We start from the raw sequence: 14,943 nt of genomic DNA, 5'->3' as shown, positions 1-14,943 counted from the left end.
TCTTTACAGCATGGTGACTGCCGTCCTAAGGACAGTGCCCATGTGTAAAGTGCTTATTAAGCAGCCACTTGGTGTCAGTTGGCCAAGCCCAGAGTCAAGGTGGGAAGAGAACACACAAGGGCACAGAGACCAGGAAGTATGGCTCACTGGGGACCACTAGACCCGGGTACGGTGACCAGGTTTCATTCAAAAAGCAATGGGAAATCTGAATATTTTAAAGCAGAGGGATGATGATACAATTCACATTTTGAAAAGTAAAAAGTGAAATGAGAGAATATTTTATTGCTATACCACATTCAGTATGCCTAAAATTGCCCTTGTTTTCTTTCCCCCCAAATTAGCTTTTCTCTTTAAAAAATTTTTTAAAGACAGGGTCTCACTACGTTGGCCAGGTTAACCTCGAACTCCTGGCCTCAAGTGATCCTCCCACCTCAGCCTCCTGAGTGGCTGGAATTACAGAAGTGAGCCACTGCACCCAGCTAGCTACTGCTTTTGTTGTTCTTTTTAGAATGGATGATGCTGCCATACTTCTGGTCAACCAAACTGAGAAGCAAGCATCATCTTGAAGTCTTCTTGCCTCCATTGCCTTCTAATGTCTTCATGTTTCACCTCCATGTGTGCTCCCTGGAGCTCGGAATAACAGCCTCAAGTGATTGTAACACAGCCTGACAAATTGGCTGTTATGCATTAGGAGGTGGACTTTACCTTGTGATTTTGTAACAAGAATACTTTGCACTTGCAGATTCCTCTGCATCTACTCTTTTGTTTCTCATGGTCACCAATCAGAGTTTCCAAACTTTTTCCTAATAGACATCCTTGTCTTTTTCTCCTAACTCTACATGCACCCCTATCAAACTACTACCAATGTAATCTTTCTAATCAATCCAAGTAATTCCTCTGCCAACATCTCCACTGTATCTCCATTGGAACAGATGAAAGTACTTTTCAGACATGAAGGAGGTGTTCATGATAGGCTAATTCAATTCTGCCTTTATTTGAGGGAGATTTTAAGACCTGCAGAAATTACATGACTCCTCCAATGTTGTACCTGTAGCAGAGTCAGAATCTGTACCCAGCTTATTTATTTATTTATTTATTTATTTATTTATTTATTTAGACAGAGTCTTGCTCTGTTGCCCAGGCTTGAGTGCAGCAGCACCATCATAGCTCACTGCACCGTGAACTACTCCTGAGTAGCTGGGACCACAGACACACACCATCACCCCTGGCTAATCTTTTTACATTTTTGCGAGACAAGGTCTCACTATGTTCCCCAGGCTGGTCTTGAACTCTTGGCCTCAAGAGATCCTTCTTCTTTGGCATCTTAAATCATTGAGATTACAGGTGTGAGCCACTGTGCCTGACTGGAACCCAGCTCTTCTGACTTCAAGTCTAGATTTTTATTTATTTTTTTTGAGACGGAGTCTCACTCTGTCACCCAGGCTGGAGTGCAATGGTGCAGTCTCGGCTCACCACAACCTCCATCTCCTGGGTTCAAGAGATTCTCTTGCCTCAGCCTCCTGAGTAGCTGGGATTACAGGCATATGCCACCACGATCAGCAAATTTTTGTATTTTTAGTAGAGACAGGGTTTCACCATGTTGGCCAGGCTGGTCTCGAATTCCTGACTTCAGGTGATCCGTCTGCCTTGGTCTCCCAAAGCACTGGGATTACAGGCATGACCTGCTGCACCCAGCCATGTCTATAATATTTTAAGAAAAAATTATTGTGTACCTTTCTGAGTGTTTTAGACATATTGTCAATTTAGTTTTCACAATCAGTTTTTGGTTCCCATGGTATTATCTTCATTTTTATTGATGCATTCACCAAAACTCAATAAAATTAAGTAACTTGAACAAAATGGCATGAAGAGTGAACAATTAAATTGGTTATTTACACAAAGGGCTGCTAAGTTTCAAAGCCCATGTTATAGCTTCTTCTTCCTGTCACTCATATTTCCCACACAAATCTACAAATTACTTGAGGGCCTAATCTAGATCTCACATCCCTTTTTATGTCATGTAACATCTTGTGCAGATAGGTAGTTAATGAATATATATAGGGGAATGGAAGAAGAATAGAAGGAAAAAAAGAAAGAAGGAAAGAAGGAAGAAAGAAAGAAGAGAAAGGAGGAATTAGATAAATACCAAGGCCTCCGGAGGCCAAAGTCATTGTCCTTTCCGCTCTAACAAATGATATCTTGAATATTATTGATCAGAACAAACGCAAAGAATGGGCCCACAGTAAATTATCTTGATACATTTCTGGTTTCCATCCTCCTTTTGTATAAGGAAATATGAATATGAATATATTAAGAATAGTGAGGGTTGGCTTGCAAGTTAGCGTGAGTTATGAAGAGTTAATGCAAAGTTTAATAAAGACGTTTATCTACACTGCTCAAAAAGAAGTGAATGGACTTAGAAATAAGGTTTGTACAATGCAGATCATTCAAGATCCCCATGACTAACTAGATGTGAGAAGTGGCTGAATCGACTGAAGTGTCACTATACAAATATTAACATTTTGCATTGTTTTACTTCATCTAGAGTCCATTTAATTCAGAAGGGAAATGGAATAGCTTGTCTTTCATGGTCTATAGCACTCTAGTTCATTTAAATAATAGATCATTGTGTTTGGAGCTTTTTTTCACTTAACGTTTCTGTCCAGCTTCCTGCCAAGATTGGGTTAGAGGGGCTTAATGGTAACGTGTGACATGTGCTTTGTGGAGTGTGCTCCCTGGAGCTCAAAGTAGCAGCCTCAAGTGACTGTAACACAGCCTGAAAAATTGGCTGTTGTGCATTAGGAGTTGCACTTTACCTTGCGATTTCGTAACAAGAATACTTTGCACTTGCAGATGTCAATTTGTGGATCCGTATTTTTAAAATGTTCGCTGCATCTCCCTGTACCCCGGGGACCGAGGAATGGCTCTGGAGATAAGCAGGCAAGTTTCACATTGACGCATCACTGCTCAGGCTGTGCCACTACCAAGGAGGGCTTCCGTTTACTTCAAAGGGAACTTCAGAGCATGATGGGAAAATTGGACTTAATAAGAATATTTCTTTTTGAAAAACTCCTTTTCTAAGGTGCTTCACTGAAAAGTGCTTTGCCTATCACATATTCCCTTAAGCCAAAATGCATGTAAATGCAGGAGCTTACAAGCAGGGGTTGTAGATCAAAATGACTTCGTGGGGTACCGTTGTCAGGTGATGGTACAAATAATGCCACTATCAAGATGACCTTGAAAGCCCAAAATGCTGCCAGGGATTTGACAATGATGCTGAGAATCATGCAGTGAGGTTGACTGAGTAATACCCTCTTTTGACTTGCAAGAGAACCTAAAGGGTCAGCCAGCCAGAGGCTATCAGGTATATACCAAGAGAGAGTAAGTGTGACATTTCTGGACACTTAACAGAGAAAGATAGGCTTGAGCCTGACTTACTGATGCAAATATTTCTTTTCTAGAGTGAGTTGCTTTGAGGGGAGTTTCTAAAACAGAGATGTTATTGAGGCTCTTAGCATTTGGGTGTTGTTTTTTGGTTTTTCTTTTTCCTTTTCTGAGACAGCGTCTTGCTCTGTTACTCAGGCTGGAGTACAGTGGTGAGATCATAGCTTACTGCGGCCTGGAATTCCTGGGTTCAAGCCATCCTCCTGCCTCAGCCTTCCAAGTAGCTGGGACTACTGGTGTGTGCCACCACACTAGGCTAATTTTCATATTTTTTGTAGAGAATCAGTTTTCCCATGTTGCCCAGGCTAGTCTTGCAATCCTAGGCTCAAGTGACCCTCTCGCCTCAACTTCCCAAAGTACTGGGATTACACGTGGGAGCCTCTGCAACTGGCTCTGGCTAATTAAAAAACTTTTTGCAGAGATAGGCTCTCACCATGTTGCCCAGGCTGGTCTCAAACTCCTGTCCTCAAGTGCTCCTCACATTTGGGTTTGTTTATGAGCAGTTGTTGCTTTCTTGTGACAGACACGGATCCATAGTGTTGGTCAGCCAAAAATAACCATCTAGACCCCACTTCCTGGTGCCTTATACTCTCTAGTGTGCCATTTTCCAATCACTCACCCCTCATCAATTCCTCGACTCACTGAGCCTCTACTTTGACCAGGCCATTCCGTCACTTGCCTCGCTGTGTAATCTGATTGTGGATTGACAACTTATTGGTTCAAAAAAATTCATCTTCCTAGTGGGACCTGTTTCAGGAGTGAGTAAACAGGCAATTTGTTTTTGGTTTTCATGTCTCCTTTCGGTTTGTGGAGCCTCCTTCTTTTCTTGATACTTTCTCTAGGTTTCCAGGTTTCCTTAACTCCAGAGTTGATTTCTCTTCCTGGCTGGGATAACATACCACAGCCTGCTCCTGGGCTCCTCCCTTTCCGGTGTGTCTTCCTGGCATGACATTTCCTCCTCTAACAGCCACACTCTCTTTCAGTGGTAATGAGTGGGAAAGGATAATGAGATAAACCTGTTCCTGCCAATGTTTTGCTCAGTGAATGCAGTTCCTTCTTTGTAATGCAAATGTCTTAACAGAATAGCTGACACATGGAAATGAAACGTAGGAAAGTGATTTTAGTTATTTTTAAAATAAAGTTTATTTATTTAGAAAGTAATAAATATAACTTTGAATTTTGTCTTAAAATTCTCTTATTTTTCCACTCCCAGGGCATGAGGAGTTTGAGGCGGATGGGGAGGCGTACATCAGTGGAGCTCACTCCTGTTCTTAGGTGCTGCCATGGGGACATACGGAAACCAGAGACCTTCCTTCCATTTTCATTCTGAGTGAATTTCAGTCCCGTTGTTCTTTGCCTCCCAAATCATTCTTCTCTCCTCACTCGCTGTGAGATACTTAACATTAATTTTTCAACGGAGTTATGTTTTTACAAAGTTGACTTCAGCTACTTGTCATCTAGCAAAAATGCCGGAGGCAAGGAATTCCAAAGCTGACTGCCTGCTTAAAATAAGGGGAAAAGGAGAAATATGTAATAAAGCAGGCACACAGTACTCCTCAGTAAATTGCCTTGGCACTTCTGTTTTTTTTTTTTTTAATCAGTCTGATACCAGGTTCTTTCTTATGTTACTGTAAGTTTTTCAAAGTACAGAAAAAGGTAAAAATCAACATTCATCAATATTCCTACTATTAAAGCAGTAATGTAAAGGTATAATTTAAATTGATAAATGGATGAGTGCATGGATAGTTATTTATTTATTTATTTATTGAGATGGAGTCTCACTCTGTCGCCCAGGTTGGAGTTCAATGGCACAACCTCGTCTCACTGCAACCTCCACCTCCCGGGTTCAAACCATTCTCCTGCCTCAGTCTCCTGAGTAGCTGGGAATACAGGTGCCTGCCATCACACCCAGCTAATTTTTTGTATTTTTAGTAGAGATAGGGTTCCACTATGTTGGCCAGGCTGGTCTTGAACTCCTGACCTCGTGATCTGCCCACCTCGGCTTCCCAAAGTGCTGGGATTACAGGCCTGAGCCACCGCCCCTGGCTGGATACATTTATATAAATGGGATTTTATTATAGATACCTGTTTTATTTATTTATTTTTATTTTTTGAGACAGGGTGTCACTCTGATGCCTATGCTGCAATGCAGTGATGGGATCACAGCTCCCTGCAACCTGGAACTCCTGGGCTTAGGTGATTCTCCCACCTCAGCCTCCTGGGTAGTCAGGACTACAGGCACATGCCACCATGCCTGGCTCTTTTCTTTTTTGTATGTTTTATAGAGTTGGGGGTTTTGCCATGTTGCCCAGGCTGGTCTCGAACTCCTGGGCTCAAGTGACCTGCCTGCCTCACCTCCCAAAGTGCAGGGATTACAGGTGAGTACCACCGCGCCCGGCCTATAGATGAGATTTTAATGAAAATTATCCAATTTAATTTTACTGAAAGTTCATAGCAAAACACTAAATTGAAATGAAAGAAATGTTGAACTGCAAAAATGATTCTTTACTCTTAGTATTATTACTTGCTGAAAGACCACTTCATGCTCAACAAAGGAGTTAGGATACATTTTCAGATCTTAGAGTTATTGGAAAAACAAACAGTTGTTTCACTTTAAGATAATATAAGCTGAATTCTTGCTCTTAAAGAAGAGGGCATTGGAAAGAGAATGCCAGAAATCTCACCTCCTTTGGCTTCATTCTTCTCGCATCCTGACGGATACATGTTTATTTGAAATACACTAGTATTTTTACATTATTCAGATTTATAGCATTCACATTCTGTAGTGTAAATTTGATTCTCACATGGCTTAATAGTCATCCTTTTACCCCTTTCTGCATCCTCAGCCTTCCTTGTTTTTAATTTATATCTGGATCGTCTGAATTTGACAATAGCTCTTTCAATAGCATCTAAAGAATTCTGTACTCCTTGACATTTTAAAAAAAGAATGTCTGCCTATTACCTTTCTTGTTGAATAACATCCTAGGTTAGCAGAGTTTTCTTGGTATCATACTTTCTTTTCTTTGGAATTTTGTAGATTTTGCTCCACTGTTTTGGATGGACTCTTGTATGTTACTCTAGGCAAGACTGAGGATGGACTGATTTTTTTCCCCTTCTTTCTTAGTAATTTGTTTTAATTGCTTGGATGTCTGAAACATTTTTTGGTTCAATGTTCTTAGAGCTCAACAGCCTAACTGGCATATAGCTCAGTGCTGAATACTCTATGTCACATTTTCCTGAAACACAATATTCTTTTCAATCAGCAGATTAAGTATCACCTTTATTTCATGACAATATTTTTGTATCACATCTCTCAGTATATTGTCTTTCCTTAGGTAGGTTCTTTAACTTAGGGACACAAAGTATCTTTATGTTAGATTGCCTTTTTTTCTTCCCTTTGTAATAATATAATTGCTCCAATATATTTTTTGTCTTCAGTTATAATTATCTCGAAATCCCTCCTCTTATGTCAGTAATTCTATTTTAAGCAGTATTTTGCCTGTTAATTATTAAATCTATAATAATGCTATTTTTTTTTGAGACAGAGTTTCACTCTTGTTGCCCAGGCTGGAGTGCAATGGCATGATCCTCAGTTCACTGCAACCTCCGTCTCCCGGGTTCAAGTGATTCTCTTGCCTCAGTCTCCCAAGTAGCTGGGATTACAAGTGCACAGCACCATGCCCACCTAATTTTTTTTTTTTTTTGTATTTTTAGTAAAGATGGGGTTTCACCATGTTGACCAGACTAGTCTCGAACTCCTGACTTCAGGTGATCCACCCACTTCAGCTTCCCAAAGTGCTGGGATTATAGGCATAAGCCACTGTGCCCGAGCTAATAATGCTATTTTGTTCCTCATATTTGTTTTGTTTGTGAGCCCTATTTTTGTCATATCCTGTTATTTTATTATCTGATTCTAAGTTTTTGTTTATTATATTCATGTTCTATATGTGGCATCAAGCAATTATCAGTAAATTCCTGTTTCTTGATTTATGTTTTCTACTAGATTATGTTATTTGATTTTTTAAAGATGTTTTTGTGTTTGCCGTTGTTTGCCTGGTGCCAAGATGCTTTTTTAACAGTCTTATGTACTCTCAAATAACTCTGCCTGGACTTTCTCTTTGCTCTGATTAGGAGTGGGTCATTCTTGACTCTCATCCCACCATATCTGACTTACTGTGTGAGAAAACAAGAAAGGAAGGAGATGCGATCATCGTGGTTGGTGCTCAGTCTTTGTTAGACTATCTGGGCTCAGTTTTCTAAGGTTTTATTAAGTGTCCTAAATTTGATATCTAATCAGGTCTTAGATGTGATACTGGTTTAGCTACAAAGGACAAAACAATGATTTAATGACAGAGAAGTTTATATTTCTCCTCTGTAACTGAACATAAAACAGCCCAGGTTGGCAGCACAGAAGGGGTACCAGGCAGTTCTGTGATGTCAGGAATCTCAAATTCCTCTATTTGGTTGTCTGTTAAACTTTCTATACATTACAATGATGCTCAGCTCCTACTGACACATCCACAGTTATTCAGTGTAGAAGGAAAAAGGGGGAGGAAAAAGGCATGATATCACTTTTTAGAGACAGGAACGGGAGTTCAAGCATCATTTCTCCCACATGATTGGTTAAAACATAATCACATGGCCACATAGCGCCTAGGGGATTGGGAAACGTAGTCTTTGTTCTAGGCAGCCATTTGTGCAGGTGAAAGTTTCGGATGTGTGTGTGTATATATATATGTGTGTGTGTGTGTGTATATATATGTATGTGTGTGTGTGTGTGTGTGTATATATATAGATGTAATTTGTTTGTTTGTAGAGACAAGGTCTCACTCTGTCGCCCAGGCTGGCATGCAGTGGTGTGATCATAGCTCCTTGCAGCCTTGACCTCCTGGCCCAACCCTGAGCTCTCACCTTGGCTTCCCAAAGTGCTGGAATTTACAGGCATGAGCCACTGTGCCGGGCCACGGGATGCAATTATTAAAGGAAGAAATCAGAGAACCAGACAGCTCTGCATCACCAGGTTACCCTTCACCTAATGGTGGGGTGTAGCTCATTCTCAGGGTGAGGAAACCCCTGGACTTCAGAGGGCTTCCCCAGTTCAGAGAGAGCTTTATGGTGCCTGCCTCCCCCCAGGTCCCACCAGTTTTTCCCAGTAGTCTTCCATCTCTCCTAAGTCAGGAAAGGAAAAGGATAAGGATAAGGGCATGCTTTCAGTCAGAGTAACTCAAGATTTGGTGCTGACTGTCAAGAGGGACTCGGGATTTCTTTCTTTTTTTTTTTTTTTTGAGACGGAGTCTCCCTCTGTCGCCCAGGCTGGAGTGCAGTGGCCGGATCTCAGCTCACTGCAAGCTCTGCCTCCCGGGTTCTCGCCATTCTCCTGCCTCAGCCTCCCGAGTAGCTGGGACTACAGGCGCCCGCCACCTCGCCCGGCTAGTTTTTTGTATTTTTTAGTAGAGACGGGGTTTCACCGTGTTAGCCAGGATGGTCTCGATCTCCTGACCTCGTGATCTGCCCGTCTCGGCCTCCCAAAGTGCTGGGATTACAGGCTTGAGCCACCGCGCCCGGCCGGATTCGGGATTTCTTTGACCCAGCTCTATGTGTCCCTCAGAGGGACAGAATCAGGTGAGAAGCCAGGCCGTGTGGCACTTCCCTGCCTGCTCAAGAGTTTTCTGTTTCTTGGATTTTAGGCTTGAAAGTGCATTGAAATTGATTTTAGCCATTACCTGTTTCAATTGCTTTAGGTGATTATTTTTGCTGGGTTTTGCTATTGTAGTCTCATTTTCATAGTTAGTAGAGGAAAATTTTGTGTTGCAGGGTTTTTTTCGCCCCAATTTCTGTTTTTCAATATTTTTCTCTTTTATCATTTGTAACCTGTCTTTAAGCATTCTCTATCTCCCTGTCGCTTACTTTTCTTTATTGTTATTATTATTATTGAGATGGAGTCTTGCTCTGTCTCAGCTCACTGCAAACTCTACCTCCCAGGTTCAAGTGATTCTTCTGCTTCGGCCTCCTGGGAAGCTGGGAATGGAGGTGCACTCCACCACACCTGGCTTTTTTTTTTCTTTTTGAGAGGGAGTCTTGCTCTGTTGCCCAGGCTGGAGTGCAGTGGCATGTGGTCTCTGCTCACTGCAAGCTCTGCCTCCCGGGTTGCTGCTATTCTCCTGCCTCAGCCTCCCGAGTAACTGGGACTACAGGTGCCTGCCACCATGCCTGGCTAATTTTTTTTTGTATTTTTAGTAGAGACGGGTTTTCACCGTGTTAGCCAGGATGGTCTCGATCTCCTGACATCGTGATCCACCCACCTTGGCCTCCCAAAGTGCTGGGATTACAGGCGTGAGCCACCGTGCCCAGCCTTTTTTTGTATTTTTAATAAAGACAGGGTCTCACCATGTTGCCTAGGCTGGTCTCTAACTCCTAGACTCAAGCAATCCGCCCACCTGGGCCTCCCAAAGTGCTGGGATTACAGGCTTAAGCTACTGCACCCAGACCTGTCTGCTTAATTTTCTTTCTTGTCTGTAGAGGATGTAGTTTCAGTTTACTGTTTGAGCTATTAACTCAAAAGTTTCGTAGTCTTATCTTACTCGTTCGTTTTCTGCCTGTATTTTTTTGTTTCCATTCTGCTATTGTACTTATTTATTTTTTAAGCTTCATTACACATTTATTATGTTTAAAGTATTGTTTTTATATATAAAATAAAATCATGGGGGTAGAGAAAGTAGTAGTTTATGCTTAATCTGTCTTTTTGAATGAGAAGCAGGCTCAGAGCTAGGTGTTTGGAGACCTTTCAGTAATCCCCAAATAATGCCACTCACAAAGCTGTCTGCCTCCCTAACTGATCCTGCAGGTGGCCTGGTTGTGTTTCTAAAATCTATCCTTAATGCTGGCATCCCACAGAGCTAACCTTTTATGCCATGTTCAACACAATATCCACAAGGTTGGTCTTCCCCCAGTTGCCGGGAGAGGAGCTGCGATGAAGCCATGAGTGATTTTGCACTCAATAAGTTTTGTGTGGTGAGGATGGGTAGAGATAAGAAAAGAAGAAATTTAGGCAGGAGGACTGCTTGTCTCTGTGGAAGAGATAAGTAGTGGAGGAGGTGTCATTCTGGTATAGAGTAATTCCAGAACAAGCAGGGTGTGAAAGAAATTTCTTTTAAGAAAAAAAATGAAAACTTGGAGACTGTAATCCTCCAAGTTTTTGCTGAAAAAGGAGAATCTCCTGCATCCAACTTCAAAAGTCTCCTGATGTCTGATTTCTTTCTTTCTTTCTTTCTCTTCTCTCTCTCTCTCTTCCTCTTCTTTCCTTCTTTCTTTCTTTCTTTCTTTCTTTCTTTCTTTCTTTCTTTCTTTCTTTCTTTCTTTCTTTCTTTCTTTCTTTCTTTCTTTCTTTCTTTCTTTCTTTCTTTCTTTCTTTCTTTCTTTCTTTTTTCCCTTAAGATAGCGTTTTGCTCTGTCACCAGGTTGGAGTGCTGTAGTGTAATCATGACTCACACAGCCTTGAACTCCTGGGCTTAAGTGATCCTCCCACCTCAGTCTTCCAATTAGCTGAGACTACAGGTACACACTACCACACCTGGCTAACTTAAAAAATTTTTTTGTAGAATGCTATATTACCTATAGTCTTGCTATAGTCTTGCTATAAGTCTACCTATAGTCTTGCTATATTACCTAGGCTGGTTTCAAACCATGGTTCCATTATTTGACAAATATTGATTTAACATCTCCCATGTACCAGGTACTGTTTATTCCATGTGTTGTAGACATTGCACTAAACTAAATGGATGACAATCAGTGTCCTCATGGAATCTGTATTTAACAGTGTAGATAGATAATAAAATAAGTCAGTAGAGTATATATTGTACTAACAGGTGATAAATTCTAGGGAAAGAAATAAAATAGGGAGTGGAGACAGGAAGTCCTGCGGATGGGAATATTCACAAATATTGTGGATATTGGGCCCCAGATATTGTTTGACTTCCTTCCTTGGGTTTTGGCCCAAATATAAATACAAACCCTTCCCCTCTCCTTTGGAAAGCTGAGATGCATGGTGACTTTAAATCATTGCATATTACTGAAGTTACTGAATACTAAATGACTAAATATGAAGGGAAACTCAAGTGGAAATACATGAGCACACATGAGAAGTGTAAATGTTGGCTCCCGGGACTCAGAACCTGTCTCATTTCACATGGTGCCTCCTAAGAGCCTTTTTCTTTGAACCCAAAGGGCTTAAATAATTCTAAAGACTCTTACTGCAGATTCCTCACTTCCTGTCTCCTGACCTGCTTCCATATGGAGGATGCCCCTCACAGTCCCACACTCAGGAGGCTCATCTTTGACATGAGCCATCTCATCTCATTTGACATCTTGTTTGACTGCTCCACCTAAATTATGGTTGGTTTCCAGTTGGAGAAGAACCTCACTTCCCTACATGACAAGCATAGTGAATGATCTCATCTACCCTTCTACGGCAGAAGTGTGGCTTTGCCCTTGAAAGTTGTGGCAGAGGCTGGGCACAGTGGGTCATACCTGCAATCCCAGCACTTTGGGAGGCCAAGGAGCGGGGATTGCTTAAGCCCAGGAGTTTGAGACCAGACTGGGCAACATAGCAAGACCCATTCTCATTAAAAGAAAAAAAAAAGAAAGCTGTGACAGAGATGCCAACAGCTCACTGAATATACAAGTGCTCCCCCTCTTTTCTCAGAGCCCTTGAAATGTGGTAGGGTCTGTGTCAACTCTAGGCTGAAGCATCTGAGACAGTAAGCATCTTTCTAGTTCTCTCTTGCACAGAGACTACAAGCCACATGTTCTGGTCAGTATGGCAGTAAGAGGTAACCAGCCTGGATTCTTGAATCACTGCGTGGAAGAGGGCTGCCCTGCAGAGCCACCAGACTCATGGTACAATTTGTGTGAGCAACAGATACATTTTTATTGGTTAATCCACTAATATTTGGGAGTTTATTTCTTACCTTATAGCCTAACACAAGCTGACTAATACCAGGCCTAATACTAAAGTGAGATTGTAGCTAACACACTGCAAAGCATTTCTGTATCAACTGACATGCAGTGACAAAACTATGTCTTTACACTGAGGAAGCAGCATAGGGTAGCTATTAGGATTGTAAGCTTTGTGTTAGACAGACCTAGGTTTGAATCTTGCAAATGCACCTTACCAACTAGCTGTGTGACATTAGTTACTTTTCTTAGCCTCTCTGAACCTATTTTTATATCCCCAAATCACAAGGTAGCTTGAAGGATTAATTGAGGTATCTAGCAAAGTCTGGTACACAGCAAACCTTTAGGAAATTGTAGTGGATGATATTAAGGAGTTAAGATATTTATGCAGAGTGGATTTGACAATGTGCTTCCTGAGTAGTTGGAACATAAATATCTACTGTAGTTAACTCTGTGTGTTAGGGTACATGGGAGAGATCACCCTGTTGCCATGGCTTGGACCTCTCCAGCCAGCCGAACTTTCTAATATGTACGTAAAATTAAATAGAAGGGAGAGGCCGGGCGCGGTGGCTCAAGCCTGTAATCCCAGCACTTTGGGAGGCCGAGACGGGCGGATCACGAGGTCAGGAGATCGAGACCATCCTGGCTAACACGGTGAAACCCCGTCTCTACTAAAAAATACAAAAAAGTAGCCAGGCGAGGTGGCGGGCGCCTGTAGTCCCAGCTACTTGGGAGGCTGAGGCAGGAGAATGGCGTGAACCCGGGAGGCGGAGCTTGCAGTGAGCTGAGATCCGGCCACTGCACTCCAGCCCCAGCGACAGAGTGAGACTCCGTCTCAAAAAAAAAATAATAATAATAAAAAAATAAATAGAAGGGAGAATTTGTTATTTGCATGACAGAAAGAGTATTTCTTCTTACAAGTAACGAGAATTTGGGTGACTTAAATATAAATAAAATTAAAAGTTGACTCAAGAGAAATCATGTTTAAGACTCTAAAAATAAGTTTCTTATAGTTGGAGGGCTTGAATTCCAGCAGAATTGCAAAAGACCAGAGCATAACAATTGAGTCTGCTTTGAATATATCAGATATACAAAGTCAAGGAGCAATTTAATCAGCATTGAAAAATTTCAGAAGTTGGACAAAATTAGAGCAATGATAATCCTGATAGGTGATGGAATGATTTCCTGGCAGGATAACATCAAGATCATGAGCACTGCCAGCATCATCTATCTGAAAAAATGATAACGAGGCCTTAAGGAAAGGGTGTGGAATTGGCTGTCAGAAATGACGGGGCAGAGATGCCCAGATCACTGAAAGGAGCATTATGAGGAACAGAGACCTGCTTTCCATCCGAGTGAGTCATTGTCTTGTCCAAGCTGCACAAAGGCAAGACTCAGAAGCCCCTTCCAGGACAGCGAGTCCATTTCCAGCCCAACATTCTGCCAGAGCAAGCGACTTTCCAAGTCCATTTACAGGGCAGTGATAAAATTAGATTATTGGCTATGAATATTATACACTTGTGAACGCCTGCATCATTACAGGACAATTCCATTTAGATGTGGAGATGAGACAATCTTTCCGCATAGAAAAACCCTCTCTCGGGAGCCACTATTGACAACAAAGCTCTATTATCTGATATTTTCTTTAATAATAAAGATTAAATAGAGTTCCATCTAGTTTTACTATTCAGGAATTTAATATCTTTGGAAGGTATTAAGCCGTGTGTGCTATGTAAGGCAACGTCTTTTGAGTAGAAGGAATTGGGTATTCACATATTGGTGTGCATTCCCCTTTCTCCACTGACTGCACTGTGATAAGGAAAAGAGCATTTGCTATGCTTCTGCCACACTTTTAAAGTTTTTAATCCAGCAAATTACCACATCAGCAGCCTCTCTTCTCTATCAGAAAAGCCCACTTTTAGGCCCCTCACAAGTAATCAGGCAGAATGACCACAAAGCACTTCTGGGTTAAGTGAGATTTTAAATTTACCAGTGTTATTACAGGCTGCATTGTGTTTAGATGCTTCTGAAAAGTGCTTTGTGTTCAGACACCACCATCTGAAGCAATGCAAACTTTTGCACACCTAGCTCAGGTGGCGACAGGCCACGTTGGGACTTCTTAAACCTGAATGTGATGACAGGTGGTCTGGGGATCTTGTTAAAATGACTCAGCAGATCTGGGGCACAGCCCGAGACTCTGCATTTCTAACAGGCTTCCAGTGATGCTGCTGCTATTGCTGCCTCTTGGGACACATTTTGGGCAGCCAGGTCCCGTGTGAACCTCTCCCAAGTTAATGCAGAACTGTGGAACGGTGGGAGGAATGGAGGAGAGAGGAGACCAGATACATCCTGAACTCATCACTCAACCTCTCTGAACTTTGGATTCCCCATTTATAAAGTGGAATGAATAATCACAAAACTTTCCTTACTTACCTTTCACAAAGCAGCTGTGAAAACAGCTAGAGTTTCAACAAATAGCAGTGTGATGCCATCACCATAGACAATCCCCATACTCTTTCCTAAAATGATAGGATCAGCTCCTTTCAT

Source organism: Rhinopithecus roxellana, chromosome 11 (genome assembly GCF_007565055.1).
Source record: "Rhinopithecus roxellana isolate Shanxi Qingling chromosome 11, ASM756505v1, whole genome shotgun sequence".
Taxonomy (NCBI): domain Eukaryota; kingdom Metazoa; phylum Chordata; class Mammalia; order Primates; family Cercopithecidae; genus Rhinopithecus; species Rhinopithecus roxellana.
This window is presented reverse-complemented; position numbering follows the sequence as displayed.